The 16,261-nt window shown below is 38.6% G+C and overlaps 1 long non-coding RNA gene across 1 annotated transcript in view; it reads left to right on the top strand.

The window, feature by feature from the left end:
* Positions 1 to 10,075, top strand: part of LOC131501989 (uncharacterized) — a 143,229-nt gene extending 133,154 nt beyond the window's left edge. The window contains exon 5 of the long non-coding RNA XR_009256942.1: positions 9,726 to 10,075. This is a non-coding gene — a long non-coding RNA (uncharacterized LOC131501989). The remainder of the gene's footprint in view (positions 1 to 9,725) is intronic.
* The last annotated feature ends 6,186 nt before the right edge of the window (positions 10,076 to 16,261 follow it).

Genomic DNA, 16,261 nt, shown 5'->3' with positions numbered 1-16,261 from the left:
TATGTTCATCCAATGGAGCATAACACAGCAACAAAAAAAATAAATTACAGCTACACACAACAATATAAATATTGTGGAGTAAAAGTATCCACACACAAAAGAGTAAATAAGGTATGATTCCATTTGTATAAAATTCCAAAAGAGACAAGATTAATCTACATCACAAGAAGTCAGGAAAGCAGTTGCCTTTGGGCAAGGTTTTTGACGGAGAGAGAACAGGAGGGAGTCTGATGAAACGTAAACGTGTTATATCTTAGCGTGGGTAAAAAAATTCATCAAGTTGTATACACTTAAGATCTGTGTACTTTACAATTTGTAAATTATACCTAGTTTTAAAAAATTAATTTAAAAAACAGTGTGCTTGGACGTTGGCAAGACATGTCTTTAGCCAGTTAATATATAATACTATAGCCCTAATTTTTATAAGGGGTTAAAAAGAAGAAATATATCGTTTAATAAAGGACATTAAGTAACATACTAAACAATGTATTTGATTATGTTTTTGCAAAAGACCAAAATGTTATTTACTTAATTACCAACATGCAGTATCATCCTTTCACTTACTTTTTAAGGCAAAAAGTTTCGCTTAGTATTCATTCATTCATTCATTCATGCAATAAATACTAACTTATTATTTTCCAAGAATTTATTTCCTCAGAAAACGTATTTTTCTTTTTTACCTAGCTATAAGGAAACAAAATAAATCCAAGTAGTGTTTAAATCTTTTAAGTATTTTATACTAGGTGTCTGTTAATGAATTTCCATTCTTTTCTTATGTTCTATTGTCAGCCTTTATAGCTTTTAGCTTGAACAGAAAATACAGAAGATAAACATATTCAAATCTCTCTCTCTCATGCATAGAAGCAAACACATACATGGAAATAATAAAGAAATGTGAAAAAATTCCACCATAAAAGCAGTTTAGATATATTTATGTCATATGAGTTTGTCTTCAGACTCTCAATGCAAATTTTTCTTAAAGACCTAAGTGACAGATTTTGCTTTTTTACGTAAGCACCATGGACCAAGTTTCCTGCTTAATAATTTTGTCGTTTATCTCACTGGGCAGATGCCTGTCCTTGATTTCCAGTGGTCTGTGTCAATTTCTATGAAATGTCAAAGCTGGATAATAGCAAAGATGTTGGGAGTCAAACTTGCCATCATTTGCTAGTTGGACTCCCAGCACATTTAATATTTACTGAATGCCCATAAGGAGTCATGAAATTGTATTAGAACTTATGTCTTATACCAAATTCTAATTTTGGCTCTTTTTGGTATATAATTCAGGTTGACATGTCAATGAAATATTGAAAGAGGTAATAATATTCATGACTTTTGGGGGAAGTTTCTAGCTGGGAAGGAGGCTAGATCTCTGGTTTGAGAAAGACAGAATAAAATACAAATAATAAATAAAAAACAAAATAAAATATATGGCTATAAATATAAATAACCACAGTCAAATAATAAATAATAAATAATTTATGCTATTTACTTAAATTTTATAGTATTATTAAAAAGTCCTTTATTGAACACCTGCTATGTTCCTGGGATTTAATGAGATGGGCCACAAGTCACCTGGTCTATGGAGCAAAAAATCAGACAGGAGAGAGAATTATTAAATTGAGTCAGAGAGTATGAGGGCAGGGGAGAGTTTGGTGTTAATCTTGTGAGTCACATTCCTAAACTTTCAACTTCTAATCTTTTTATTCTTTTCACACCCAGCAGTGCCAGATTAAAACAGATAATTATAATTAGATTCTACTATCATTCTAATGACTCCTCCATCTGCTTTGCCAACTTAATTTTCTCTGGCCTTGAAGTGAAGCTTTTAACAGGGACATGGGAAGAAGGAGCAAATTTGTGGAAAGAAACTATTCTATTTAAAATATATTGAGTTTGAGGTAAGCATCGAGGGAAAATCGGGTGAAGGTCAAGTGAAATGGGAACACAGATGTAGCAATCAATCAATATTAGACGAACAGTCATGATGCCAGTAAGAAAGGCAGAGTGTAAGGACCTCCACAAAGCCAATCCCCCTCCCTCAATAAAAGTAGTGGGATTTCTGACAAAAATGTCAAGGGGCGCCTGCACGGCTCAGTCGGTTAAGCATCTGACTCTTGATTTCAGATCAGATCATGATCTGCACTGACAGCGTGGAGCTGCTTGGGATTCTCTCTCTCTGCCCCTCCCCTGCTCACACTCGCTCTCTCTCTCTCTCTCTCAATAAATAAGTAAAATTAAAAAGTCAAAATCAATGTTTTCAGAACTCTGGAAATTACCAAAGGCTTGCAACTATCTGAAGAACATTTAATTTCACTGTTCACATTCCAGCAGCCACACAATCATAAGGAAAACCAACAGCCTCGCATACACTGGACAGGGTAGATTGTGTTAGGAACCCCTTCAAAACACCATTTTCAGAGAATTGTCATTAGTTGATCTGTCTGGCAGATACATAGAAATCCCCATTCTCAGAGCTTGTCTTTATTTGGCTTGACTCAGACTTCACTAAGTGCAAACAGCCTTTTCCCTGGCGGCCTTTGTGAAAATAATCAGCAGCAATTGTTGAACAATGAGGCTGCCGAGGTAGTGATGACAATTGGAGCAAACAAGAAGCTAGCCAAAAAAACAAAAAAAAGAAAAGTTAGAGAATAAGATGGTCATAGGGAACTTCGAAAAGCTCCAGCACTTTCCCTGAGAATCCATAAGGCCATGCACATGCACGGGGCATATAATCCCAAGGGTGTGCTCATGTCCAGGAAAGATCTGCAAAGGCTACAAACGCTCACCTTTAGCAGGCATTGAAGTTCTGTACAAGCAGAAAGTGAAAGCTGTGATAACATCATAAGACACCTGGCTAAGTGTTGAAGGCACAGCTCAAAACACATACAGAGTTCGTCTGCAAAGACCAGGAGAATTATTGGCTCCAGGCATTTAAGGAAATTTCAGTCTAATCATTAGCTGAATATTAAGCCCACAGAACAGAAACTTCTATGGCCACACATGACAAAGAAGACAGACTTTACAGAATTGGTTTATAAAAAGGACTAAGCAAACAATAACAACTACAACAAGTAGCGACAACAATAACAATCCCTGGGGAGAGGGAAGAATCTGATTTCCAGTTACCACAGTCTATTACTTCCAGTTTTCAACAAATAATTATGTGACGTGAGAAGAAACAAGGAAATATGGTTCATACACGGAAAAGAAACAGTCAATGGAAACTGTCCTTGAGGAAGCTCAGATATTGGACCTACTCCCCTAATTTTCAATCAGCTACATTGAACATATTGAAAGGACCAAAGAAGACCATGAGAAATGAACTAAAGGAAAGTATGGGAATGATGTCCCACCAAAAAGAGAATATTAACGAAGAGATAGAGTTTATTTTAAAAAAAGAACCAAATAGGGGCGCCTGGGTGGCTCAGCCGGTTAAGCGTCTGATTTTGGCTCAGGTCATGATCTCATGGTCCATGGGTTTGAGCCCTGCGTGGGGCTCTGTGCTGACAGCTCAGAGCCTGGAGCCTGCTTCGGGTTCTGTGTCTCCCTCTCTCTCTGCCCCTCCCATGCTTCTGCTCTATCTCTCTCTGTCTCTCAAAAATAAAAATAAATGTTTAAAAAAATTTAATAAAAAGAACCAAATAGAAAACTTAGAGTTGAAAAGTACAATACTGAAAATGAAAAATGTCATAGAGGAGCTCAACCTCAGGTCTGAGCTGGTATCAGAGAAAAACAGCACACTTGCATAAAGGCCATTTGAGTTTCTCAAGTCTGAGGAACAGAAAGAAAAACATAATTTAAGAACACTGAACAGGGGCACCTGGGTGGCTCAGTCAGTTGAGTGTCTGACTTCAGCTCATGTCATGATCTCACAGTTTGTGGGTTTGAACCCCACATCGCACTTGGCACTGACCTGCTTCAGACTCTCTGTCTTCCTCTCTCCCTGCCCCTTTCCCTCTTGTTCTCCTTCTCAAAAATAAATAAACATGAAAACAAACAAACAAACAAAAACACTGAACAGAGCCTTAGAGAGGTGTGGGACACCATCATACACATCAACATACAGATACTGGAAGTCTCAAAATAAGAGGAGACAGGAAACAGAATGAAAGACTATTTGAAGAAATAATGGCTGAAAACTTCACGAATTTCATGCAAAAGGTTAAAATACACATCCAACATGCTCAATGAAATCCAAGTAGCATAAATTCAAAGGTATCCACACCTCCACACACCATAAGCAAACTGTCAAAGGTCAAAGGCAAAGAGAGAATCTTGAAAGCAGCAAGAGAAAAGCCAATCATCACACACAAAGAGCTTCAATAAGATTAACAACTGCTTTCTATCATAAAAACAAGGAGGCCTGAAAACAGAGAGAGGACATATTAAGTTGCTGGGCTGGGGGGGAAGATGAGTCAACTCAAAATTCTGTATTTGGCAAAACTATCAGAGAGACAAAGGGTATCAAAATGGAAAAGCTTAAGACTGTGAAGCCAGGGGGCACCTGGGTGGCTCAGTCTGTGAAGCCTCTGACTCTTGACTTCGGCTCAGGTTGTGATCTCATGGTTCGTGGGTTCAAGCCCCGCATCAGGCTCTGTGCTGATGTCTGGGAGATGCTTGGGATTCTGTCTCTCCTTCTCTCTGCCCTCACCTGCTTGTGCTTTCTCTATCTCAAAATAAATAAATAAACTTAAAAAAAAAAAAACCTGTGAAGCCAGGCTATAGAATTATCATGAAAATGGATGGTAAAGTCACCAGGAATAATTACAAAGAAGGGGATGGAGAGGGAACGCTGAGCCAGGTGCTGGAAAGACCAAGTAAAGTAAGAAAATATCCCGGAGGTTCAGAGATGCTACGTGCTCTTCCCAAGTTTTCCCTAGAAAGAAATTGACGAGGTAGCTGAACGAGGAAGTCACCTCCTTCCGACTCCAAAGCCCATGTTTTCATCATTACACAGTGACATGTACTTAAAGTATGTTAATGTTTTAATTCTGAAGGAGGTTACACAGATTGTTTTTTGTTCCATTTTGAAGGTGCTTTGTGACTAAATAACATAGCTAGGCAGTCAATGAGTGTGATGACGTAGTGTTCTCTTCCTAGGATGAAATTGTACAATGCAGTCACTCTTTACAGATAAATGCAGGAGAATCGCACTAATAAATAAGACTGAAGATTATTTTCCCTCTTCTTCGGTTTCTTCTTATGTATAAATGCTTTTTGAGTGTACTTATTTTGTGTGCCAGAAAAAATCATCAGAGATAATGTAGACATGCAAAGAATTTAGAGGAAACACGAATGGCCAATAAATATAGGAAAAGATGCTCAGTCTGACCAGTAATCATGGAAACATGGATTAAAACAACAATGAGAGAGCATCTTTTACCCACCAGACTAACCATAATTAAAAAGTATAACATTCAATCACCAGTATACAGGAGGAGGATGGGTAAACAGATAATCCTATACTGGGCTTGTGGGAATGTAACCTGGAACACAGCCACTTGGGACACCAGTATGACTGTAAAATGAGAAAGGTGTTAACCCTGTAACTCAGCATTTCCCATTCTGGGTACACACCCTACAGAAACATCTGTACATGCACACAGGAGGACACACAAATAGATGTGTATCACACCCTTGTTGGAAGCAGCAAAAAGTTTAGGAATGGCCCAAATGTCAACTAATAAAGAAATGGATGCAATAATTGCATCTTCATGCAATGCATTGCTATCTACATAAAAGAAAGGGACCCTGGATGTGAATCAATAAGAAGAGGTCTAAAACACTTAATATTAAATTTATTATCTGTTTGAGAGACAGAGAGGGAGAGAGCAAGCAGGGGAGAGGGACAGAGGAAAAGAGAGAATCTTAAGCAGGTGCCACATGCAGCACGGAGCCTGATGCAGGGCTCGAGCCCACGACCCTGCTATCATGACGTGAACTGAAATCAAGAGTAGGTTGCTCAACTGACTGAGCCACCCAGGTGCCCCAATATGATATTTATTATATATTTACTATTATGTTTATAATGTTATTATATTTATTAAATATAAATTTAAAAAAACCAGCTGCAGAATGAAATGTATAGAATGACTCTTTATATAATGTTTTCAAAATCCCTAGAAATATTACATCTTGTTTCCGGATTTCTATTGATGTATGTTAAGGTACTCAAATGGATGAATATCAACTTATCATAGTGGCTGTCTCTAGGAAATGGAGAAAACAACAGGTTTGGAGATAAGATCAAAGGGGAATTTTACATCTTACTATTTTTTTTCTAAAAATAAAAGATGCACATAAAACATGTTTAAAAAATACACACACATACAAAGGCCAGAAAGAAATATAGAAATTATGAACAGTTTTAAAATTGGGGACATGATAATATGGGTGTTTGTTATATATCATTCTTTTGAAAAGTATGACTTTCTTTTTTTTAATGTTTTCATTTTGTTAATTTTTCTTTTTTTTTTTTTGAGAGAGAGAGAGACAGAGCGTGAGAGGGGGAGGGGCAGAGAGAGAGGGAGACACAGAATCCAAAGCAGGCTCCAGGCTGTTAGCACAGAGCCCGACACGGGGCTTGAACCCACAAACCATGAGATCATGACCTGAGCCAAAGTTGGACACTTAACCGACTGAGCCACCCAGGAGCCCCATCAAATACACTCTTAACACAAGTTAGAGTCAATTAGTTAGTCCTGTGCCACTCTGGTCAAAGGCAGTCATGTCAGCAAACATATACAGTATATAACCCTGTTGCCCTTGCCTCTCAGAGATGCCCGACTTTCAAACAGCATCGAAAACAACGACAAACCCCTACATTGTTTTTAATCAAAAAGTTTAAAATGATGCCAACAGGATACCAGCTGCATAAACACCAATGTTTGTTTACACCCTCATCTCATTTTCATTGGGGTAGAAAATTGAGAAGGGCTCAAAGCAACTTCGGTCATGGCCTCTGCCTACAGGGGAAAGGCAGAGAGAGAGGGAGACACAGAATCTGAAGCAGGCTCCAGGCTCTGAGCCATCAGCATAGAGCCCGACATGGACCCGTGAGATCATGACCTGAGCTGAAGTCAGATGCTTAACCGACTGAACCACCCAGGTGCCCCAAATGTATGACTTTCTAAAGAAAACTCAAGTCACCTAGCATTATTCTGGAAACATAGTTATTCTATCTGTCTCAAGGGAAGAGAATACTAAGGCTTTGTTAGAAGTGGTCAAGTAGGAAGAATACACACTGAATGTTCATGTTCTGTGGCTGGTTCAGACCTGTCCAGGCTGTTGTGTATACTCTCAAGGTAGCTATGTGTACTTCCTTTTTCTGTGGAAATACCAAAGGGATCTTTAGAGAGTGATTTCATCACAAACTTAGATATTTTTAAAAGTCACCGTTAAGGAGTAGAATATGAAAGAGCTAGCAGCTCCGATAAAGAGCACACAAAAGAAATTCTCCCTTGAGAGAAGAAAAGCACAGAGGATAATAGAAAGAATATTTGGGTTACTTCTACTTCGCACAATCCTACTTCCAGCTGGGCAGTTTCTTCTAACACACGCTGTTCTTGTCACTGTTCTTGGAATAACTCTTGGGTCTCAGTCTGACGCTCTGTCTGTGACTATAAACAACTCTTCCTCTATAGTTAGCACAGCCACAGAATAATGACACTGCATTAGAGACATGAATCACAGCATAAATACTTTTTTATTATGATAAAATAAATCACTGGTTGTCTGTTTCTACAGGCATAGGCAGAAAATGCATTGGGTTTTCCATTTTCTTATTATGCACTGGAACTGAGACCATCATTTGTTGAATAATATACATTTAAAAATGTCTCAATGCCTGTAATGAAAGAGATAATATGTAATTTTGCAGATCCTTGGGCCAAGCATGGGTGACGCTTTCCTACAGAATAAAAGAAAGAGTCTTAACATCTCTAACATGATAGATGAAGAGGTATGGTAGAAGATAGAGAAAGAACAATGGAAGGGAAGGGGGGAAATGAAGCGAAAGTCACCATAGTCTTTGCAAATATATCACGCTATGTTGAAATTAAAGCAGCAAAGGCGGGGGGCATAATCTATAGCATTTCTTTAGTTGGTTGCTGAGTTGGTGGGTTACACAATCCTGCACTCAATAGAAGAGTTTTGTGCCAATCAAGATAAACCAGGGTACACCACAGTAATAAACAACCTTCCAGCCCCAGTAGCCTAAAGGTCGATTTCTCATTTTTGTGACAATTCTAGAAGGATGGCTTGGGGCTATGCTGTTACCATCAGCCTCACTTTGAGTCTCAGGCTGATGGAGCTGCCACTAATGTAGAATATTGCCAGTCACCAGGGCAGAAGGGAAAAAAAGAGCCTCACATGGGTTCCTAAAGCTTCTGCCAAAGGTGACTCACATCATTTCTCCTAGACACTCACTGGTCAAGACAAGCCTGACAGCACAATGGGAAGGTGTTTGGCTCCCATATTCCCAGCCTGCTGTACCATGCTTCGGTGGATTTCATACTTACTAAGAAATCCGGTTTCCAGGGGAGCATCTTCCCATCAGGAGAGACAAAATGTGGGCTTACAATGAGAAGCAATCAAGTGGTTTTGTTAGCGATAATGCCTCTTCTCAGGACTATGGAAGACTCATAGCTGATTCTATCCATGTATAGGAACAAGGGTATTGTTAGAAAAGGCATCACTTTGGAAGAAAATACCTGAGAAACTCTGAGGCAGGTGGAAAAAACTAAAAGACTCCATCCATCCAAGACTTAGCCAGAGTCCCCCAAACCTACTCTGCACCCTTCCCACCTCCAAGGGAAATATGTAATTATAGCCTGAAATTCTCTCTTAAAATATGAAGGACCTGAGTTACAGAACTGAAGTAAATAACGTAATTAGGGAACGCAGCACATGAACAAAGGTGAGTCCACACTCTTGGAATTTCAATCCAGCCTGCATTCCCTCACCTATCACTTTCTACCACCTCAGAGGATGTTTGTGTTTAAAGTCATCAACTTCATTCTGTCTTGTTTAGGAAGAGCACGTATCTTTCTTCCTTCTGGATGCTTTGACATCTCAGCGCCCACCTCTCCCAACTTGCAGGAGAGGTCCTTCATCAGTTCCTCTTTTCCCAAACATCTTCCATCTCTCTTTGTTGGACATTATTTGTCCTTTATTGAACAAACACTCAGATATTGAGAATGAATGGTCCAGATCTGGATCACATGTAACTTGATATGTGTATATCTATCTATCTATCTATCTATCTATATCTATATATAGATATATATAGATACAGATATAGATATATAGATATATAGATATAAATTGATATATATATTGATATATATATATATATATCTGCAATTTATCCAGATATATATATATATATATCTGTATGTATATATATAGATATATCTGTATGTATATACAGATATATCTATATCTATATCTATATATATATATATAGATATATATATATCTCCAGAATCTACTCCCTCTCACCATCACTACCACTACACTGTGATCCAAATTGACACTGTAATAGGCAGAATAATTACCCTCTCTCCAATGATATCCACACCCTAAGCCCTGGAACCTATGAATATGTTACCTTGCATGGCAAAAGGGATTTTACAGATGTGATTAAGAGTGTGAACCTTGAGATGGGGAGATTACTTGGATTGTCTGAGTTGGTTCAATCTAATCACATGCATCTTTCCTAGGTGGGTCAGAGAAAGATGTGACAGTGGAAGAGGAGTTAGAGAGATGGCAGCATGAGAAACATCCAACATGCTGTGGCTGGTTCTGAGATGTAAGGGGCTATGTGAAAAGACTGGAGAGAGGCCTTTACAAGCTGGGATAGCCCTGAACTTACAGTCAGCAAGAAAACAGGGACCTCAATCCTACAACCACAGGAGCTGAATTCCATCAACAACCCAAAATGAGCAGGAAATAAATTCACACACTAGAACTTCCAGAAAGGAACTGAGCCAGCCAACATCTTGATTTTTGTCCTGTGATACCTGTACCTGACTACTGACCTAGAACCTGTAAGATAATAAATCTGGATAGCTTTAAGACACTAAGTCTGTGATAATTTGTTATAGTAACAAAAAGAAACTAATACAGCCATAATCTCTTGTTTAGATTATTGCAAAAGCCTTTTCAAGTTAACTGATCTATCTGTTTCCATCCTTATCCCCCTGTAGTGTATTCTCAACACAGAGGTCAGAATGGTCTTTTTAAAACATGTCAGACTGGGTGCCTGAGTGGCTCAATCAGTTGAGTGTCCGACTTCGGCTCAGGTAATGATCTTGAGATTCATGAGTTTGAAGCCTCACATCTAACTGTCGGTACGGAGCCTGCTTGGGATTCTCTCTCTCTCTCTCTCTCTCTCTCTCTCTCTGCCCCTCTCCCACTTGTGTGTGTGTTTTTTTTTCTCTCTCAAAATAAATACATAAAATAAAAAAAAAAAACATGTAAGACTACATCACCTGTCTGCTTATGTCCCAGTGGTTTTTCAGGTTATTCAGAATAAAAGCCAAAGTCATTGCAATGGCCTTTAAGGTCACAGTCTGATCCTTTATTATTACTCTGGCCCATACTCTTACTACTCTTAACCTTGCTTACTCTTTTCCAGTGCTACTGTGTCTCCCTTAATGTTCCCTATGTATACAGACACGCACTGCCTTCTAAGACCATCGAGTCTGTCTGCCTGTAATAGTCTTCCCTCAGATATATACTTGGCTCTCACATTCTTTAGGTTTTGCTCAACTGTTACTTTCTCAGTTAGGCTTTCCGTGACTATCTTATTTAAAAGTACAATACCCTTTCAGTGCTTTCCGATTTTATTTTTTCTCAATAGCACCTGTTGTTTTCATATATATATATATATATATATATATATATACACACACACATAATATACATATATATATACCCATATATATATACACATATATATCCTTATATGTGTGTGTGTATATATATATCTATATATATCTATATTTATCTATATAGATATATATAGATATATTTATATCCCTCTTATTTTACTTATTTTGTTTGTTCCTGTCTTTCTGTACTAGAATTTGAGCTCCATAAATGAAGGCATATTTGACTGTTTTTGTTTACTGATGTATCCTCATACCTGAAATAAGGTATGGCATCTAGCAGGCACTCAATAAATATTTGTTGAGGAAATGAATTTATAGATAAGTGAATAAAGGAGTTAATGGAGTTAACTAGGAGCCTCTGGATGGATCAGAGTGATCAGAATTTAGAGGCAAAAGGCTTGTGGACCCTGACAACTCATTCCCAGGGACGTCCACAGTCTGCTCATATTCATGGTTATACACACACTTTGCAGATTCTTTCTTAGTTATTTCCAGTATTTGCATATCTATATCCAGGTGGGCAGAGAGTTTCTGATGAGTGATTTCTAAACCCCATTTGTTTTAAGCAACGTCTGTTATCATCCAGATTTTTTGATAAAGGGGAAAATCAGATCATGGCCATGTAAGATCAGTGTAAGGTACAGTGGTTAAGAATATAGTCATATGAGAGTTTGAATCCTGTTTCTGCCACTTATTAGTCATAAGACCTTAGGCAAGCTATTTAGTCACTTAGTTAACCCCCATTTCTTCGTATGTACTGTGTGATTAATCATACTGACTCACAGGGTTGTTGAGGGACTCCATCAGCTAACACATTTAGAGCATCTAGAGAAGTTCCCAGCACACAGTAAGTTATTCAGTACCTGATAATTATTGTGGTCAACACAAGGGTGTTTCTCATTCGTGACCACCTCAAGTTCTGCTCTACCTCTGGTGCCAATCATGAGCTCCACCTTTCAGCAGACCTACCATCTGACACAAACATCTGCTTCCTCTTACCGCCATTATGCCCACTCTTCCCCCTGCCCCTAAACTAAAGCTACAGGCTGTTTCCCTGGGAAGTGCAGCATCAGCCCTAGTCCTGAAACTCCACTGAGTCCCGCAGGAAGCTTGATAAGAGAAGCCCATAGAGGCACCAATGAGAGAATCGGAGGTAGGCTCTTAGGGCCCAAGTTGCATTTTTCTATCTCCTTCTCTTCCCTTTCTTTTATCTTCTCTACTCATTTGTGAAGGAGGCCAGAGGGCTGGGAGACTCCTTCATTATCCAAAGAGAGATCCTTATTAGGGTTATAGGAATGGATCACAGGATAGCGACTATCAGAGAAAAAGACTCTCTCACCAATATCAATCAACAACCCCTTCTTGCCACGGGTGAATCAACTTCACAGACATTTATGGAGGAATCAGGCATCAAATCTAGACCATCACAGTTATCCTGCTGGCAGAGCATAGGAGCATAACAGACAAGAAGAGACCTCACTCGTTTCTACATTTCCCAGAGCTATATGAACTGATCTTACCCTTTACTGGTTTTTTTCTATTACCTTGGAACAGTAAAAAAACAAGAGCCAAGGCATAGAAACGAACGGAAATAACAGATATTTTTCAGAAGGGAACTTTAATAACTCACTTTTCAAGACCCAAACCACTGTGTCATCACCTCTGAATTAAGCCCCAGCTGTTGTGCCAGACAAACTCCAACTTCAAAAATAAGAGGCTTGAGTTTAATCAATGTATTTTGTCTGAGTCAGTAGACAATTTTCCTCCTTATTTAAACAATCTCTTTGTCATCTACAGGTAAACCAGACTGATGGAGAGGGGAAAAGGTGGAGAATTCAGTACGATGTACCACAACTGCTTAGACCACAGTTCAGACACATTTCCCTTATTGTTGGAGGCAGTGGTTGCATTAGTGGAGTGTGAAGAACAGGATTTACACACACATGCGAGAGCGCACACACACACAGGTGTTTAAACCAGCACAGCAAGTCCTGTATAGTATTTTTGTAGTCGAAAGCTCTACCACTGAGCCCTACCCTGATGAATATATAGGATTTTTGAATGAGCCAATATCTCTAAAGTTTTCAGCAGTTAAAGTTCCAGCAGACCCTGGAGAACCTAAAGGCAAGGTTCAACTGACAGTAGAGTTGACAATAGAATCTAAGAGGCTGATACCTGAGCCTCTGTTGATGCATGAAAATGGTTATAATCTCAATTCTAGTAAAATAACTGTTTCTAAATCACCATCATAGGATGCATAGGGCCTTCCATCAGTTGAAAAAGCTGTTATTTTCATAGCTTCCACTTCTCTAAGAGAGTAATGGTGTGGGGGTTTTTTGTTTGTTTGGTTGGTTGGTTTTTTTGTCTTTTTGTTTTTGTTTTTTGGGTTCTTAAAAATTTTTGTTTGTTTGTTTTTGGAGAAAACCTTCTCAGCATCCAGGCAGAGAAGTCCTGTAACTGTTTTGCAACTCTGTATTTGGTGGGGTAAGGAATTCAGATATGCAAGACAGTTTTTATCAACTGACTTCAACTTAGAGAAAGAACTAACTGATCATGGGCTGTGACCGCCCTGGTTACAAACAATACACTGTAATTCATTCCAACCCAATCACTTTTCAGGGCATAAAGGCCTGGAAAACTATGCTAAAAGGGCATTGAATTTATCCCCTTAGCGGTGAAGAGCTATCAAAGTTTTTTTGAAAAAGAAAGTCCGGAGATCACGTTGGAAGCTCTGTGGCCATGGGATTAGAATGTTAATGCTAAACTCTAGGCAAAGGAGGATGACTAGGTACTATCAATTTTAAAAAAAAGAGAGAGAGAGAGAAAGGAGAGATTCAGAAGTCAATTTTGTGGTAGAATGGACAGGAATTAGCAACTGATTAAATTGGAGGGCGTTTAATTTATGGTGTTATCAACTGCATTGACAACATGTGAGGCCATTCAATGCAAGAAGCACACAAAAACATTTTTTTTTCTATTGAGTAAGAGAAATCCGGACCAAGAGTCAACAGATCATTGGGCTGCAGGAAACCTTGAGAGCTTGCCTCTCACCTAGGGCTACCTTTGGAAAAGGAGAAAATCTGTGGCCCAAAGTTGTAAAAGAAAGGAATGTCACAAGTTTCCTTAAGATATCACTGTTGGGTGCCTGGGTGGCTCAGTCGGTTAAGCGGCCGACTTCAGTTCTGGTCATGATCTCACATCTTCGTGAGTTCAATCCCTGCGTTGGGCTCTGTGCTGACAGCTCAGAGTCTGCAGCCTGCTTCAGATTCTGTGTCTCCCCTTCTCTCTGCTCCTCCTTCGCTCATGTTCTGTCTCTCCCTGTCTTTCAAAAATAAATAAACGTTAACAAAATTTTTAAGATATCACTGTTTGAAAATCTTTCATGGTAAGAAAGATCAGACAAACTAAGAAAGTGAAAAGACATTTATCATGTGGCCTGAGAGTCATATTCCAAGGGAGGGGACCAGCATTTCATGAGTGTCCTCAGAATCTCTGATCTTAGCAGTTCACTGTTGTTAAACACACGAATGCACTGAGCCCCAGTCATATATTAGATGCTGGGGATACAAAAACAAGTGAAAGCAGACCTGACAGTCCAAAAGCATCATGAGAATATGTCTAGGTGGCCTTTGGGGCTATCTTCAGTCAGGACATCTCTCTGACATACTGCAGGGCAAGGTAGATGGTTTTCTCTGTGTTCTCAAAGTCCTACATATTCCTTTCACTTCATTAACCACATTGATTTAACACTATTTGCTTATGCGTTCATCTCCTCCTAAGGACTGTGAGATTGCAGGGTCCAAGGGCCATGTCTTTCCCACCTTTGCATTCCCAGCAGCTTGAACAGTGCCTGGCATATACTGGGAGCTCAGTAAATGAACTGGTCTTGACTTAATCTTTAGATAAATTTATTTCTTCTTATTCTGGAAATTTCTTCTTATTCTGAAAATTATGATCACCCTTCACAGACTTCCCTTATTGAAGCTCAAAGATACTGGAAGTTTTAGCAATTTATTCTGGCTTATTCTCTCAACAGCTTAAACATATTGATAGCTTTTCTCTTCAGGATGGTATAGAGCAAAAGAGCATGGGACTTGAAATCTGAAGACATGAATGAAATACCAGCTCTATCATTTACTATCTGATAATGATGGGACACCTTCAGCTTTGCCATGTGGGAATAGCAGGAGAGAATAAGAATGCTGTCTTCATAGGATTATTCTGAGGATCGAATTAGGCAATGTATGTTGTAAATTGTCAAGTGATATGGAAATTCTTATTACATAGCATATGGATTACCTGGGATGCCCACAAAGAAAAATACATAGTTCTTTACCTTCACATAAAAAAAATCTTCTTAATTTGATACATATGGAGGGTTGGGGAAACAGTTGGGGCTTTCAACTCTGAAATACAGTAAAATAATATTTAATAATTCCAAACATTTTCAGCAAGAACACATCACCAAATGACAAAATTGTCATAAGTTTTCAGGATTTACTTTAGAGAAACTTTACAAGTTCTTAAATTTGGTTCTCTTCTGGGTAGAGAGAATTTTTATAGCTTAGTTGACAAAGAATGACTTTGAATGGGAATGAGAGCCTTAATCTTATTTTGAAAACATCAATTGTCTAATTATTATGGGCTTTGTATATTCTTTTTCAATAACTGTGGCAAAGAGAATTTCATAGTCAACGCCTTCTGCAAATATGCTTTTGTGGTAGAGAGAACAAGTACATTTTGCAAAGAAAAATAACCAGATTTAGAGAATTAGACTGACTTGTTGACTCACTGGCTGAATTAAATAATTCCCCCCTCAGACACTTGGCAGAGTGCAAAATCAAGCCCTTCGACTTCATGGCTGATTCTGTTTGCTTTTACTCAGTACATTTTCTCTTAGGTCCTGAAATGTGAACTAAAAGTGTTTTGCTACCTGGTGACAGTTATAAATGAGAAAGTTCTTAAGTTTGAACTCCATAAACATAGAAGGAGTCAGGATTCTGTCTGTTTACAGCTTGTATTCTAAATGAATACTTTCATTACTGTCTTCCTGAAGGTGATAAACAACTCAATTACACACACACACACACACACACACACACACACACACACAACACCTTCCATAGCAGATTGCATTCTACAGGAGGAAAGAAGTGATGGCAAAGGTAGGGAACACCATAACTGTGCCTAAGCTGTGATTTTATTTGCAATAACATTTAGAAGTTTTATAAAATATCATACATTTAGTTACAATTAATGATGAGTTTCTCAAGAAAGTAATTTGCCTCATTTAGTAAACTTCTATAGTGTTCCAGTTACAGGCCAGGCATGGTGCTAAGTGCTCATGAGCAAAAGAAGGGGTT

The sequence above is a fragment of the Neofelis nebulosa genome, chromosome X (genome assembly GCF_028018385.1).
Source record: "Neofelis nebulosa isolate mNeoNeb1 chromosome X, mNeoNeb1.pri, whole genome shotgun sequence".
In the NCBI taxonomy this organism is placed as follows: Eukaryota; Metazoa; Chordata; class Mammalia; order Carnivora; family Felidae; genus Neofelis; species Neofelis nebulosa.
This window is presented reverse-complemented; position numbering and strand designations above follow the sequence as displayed.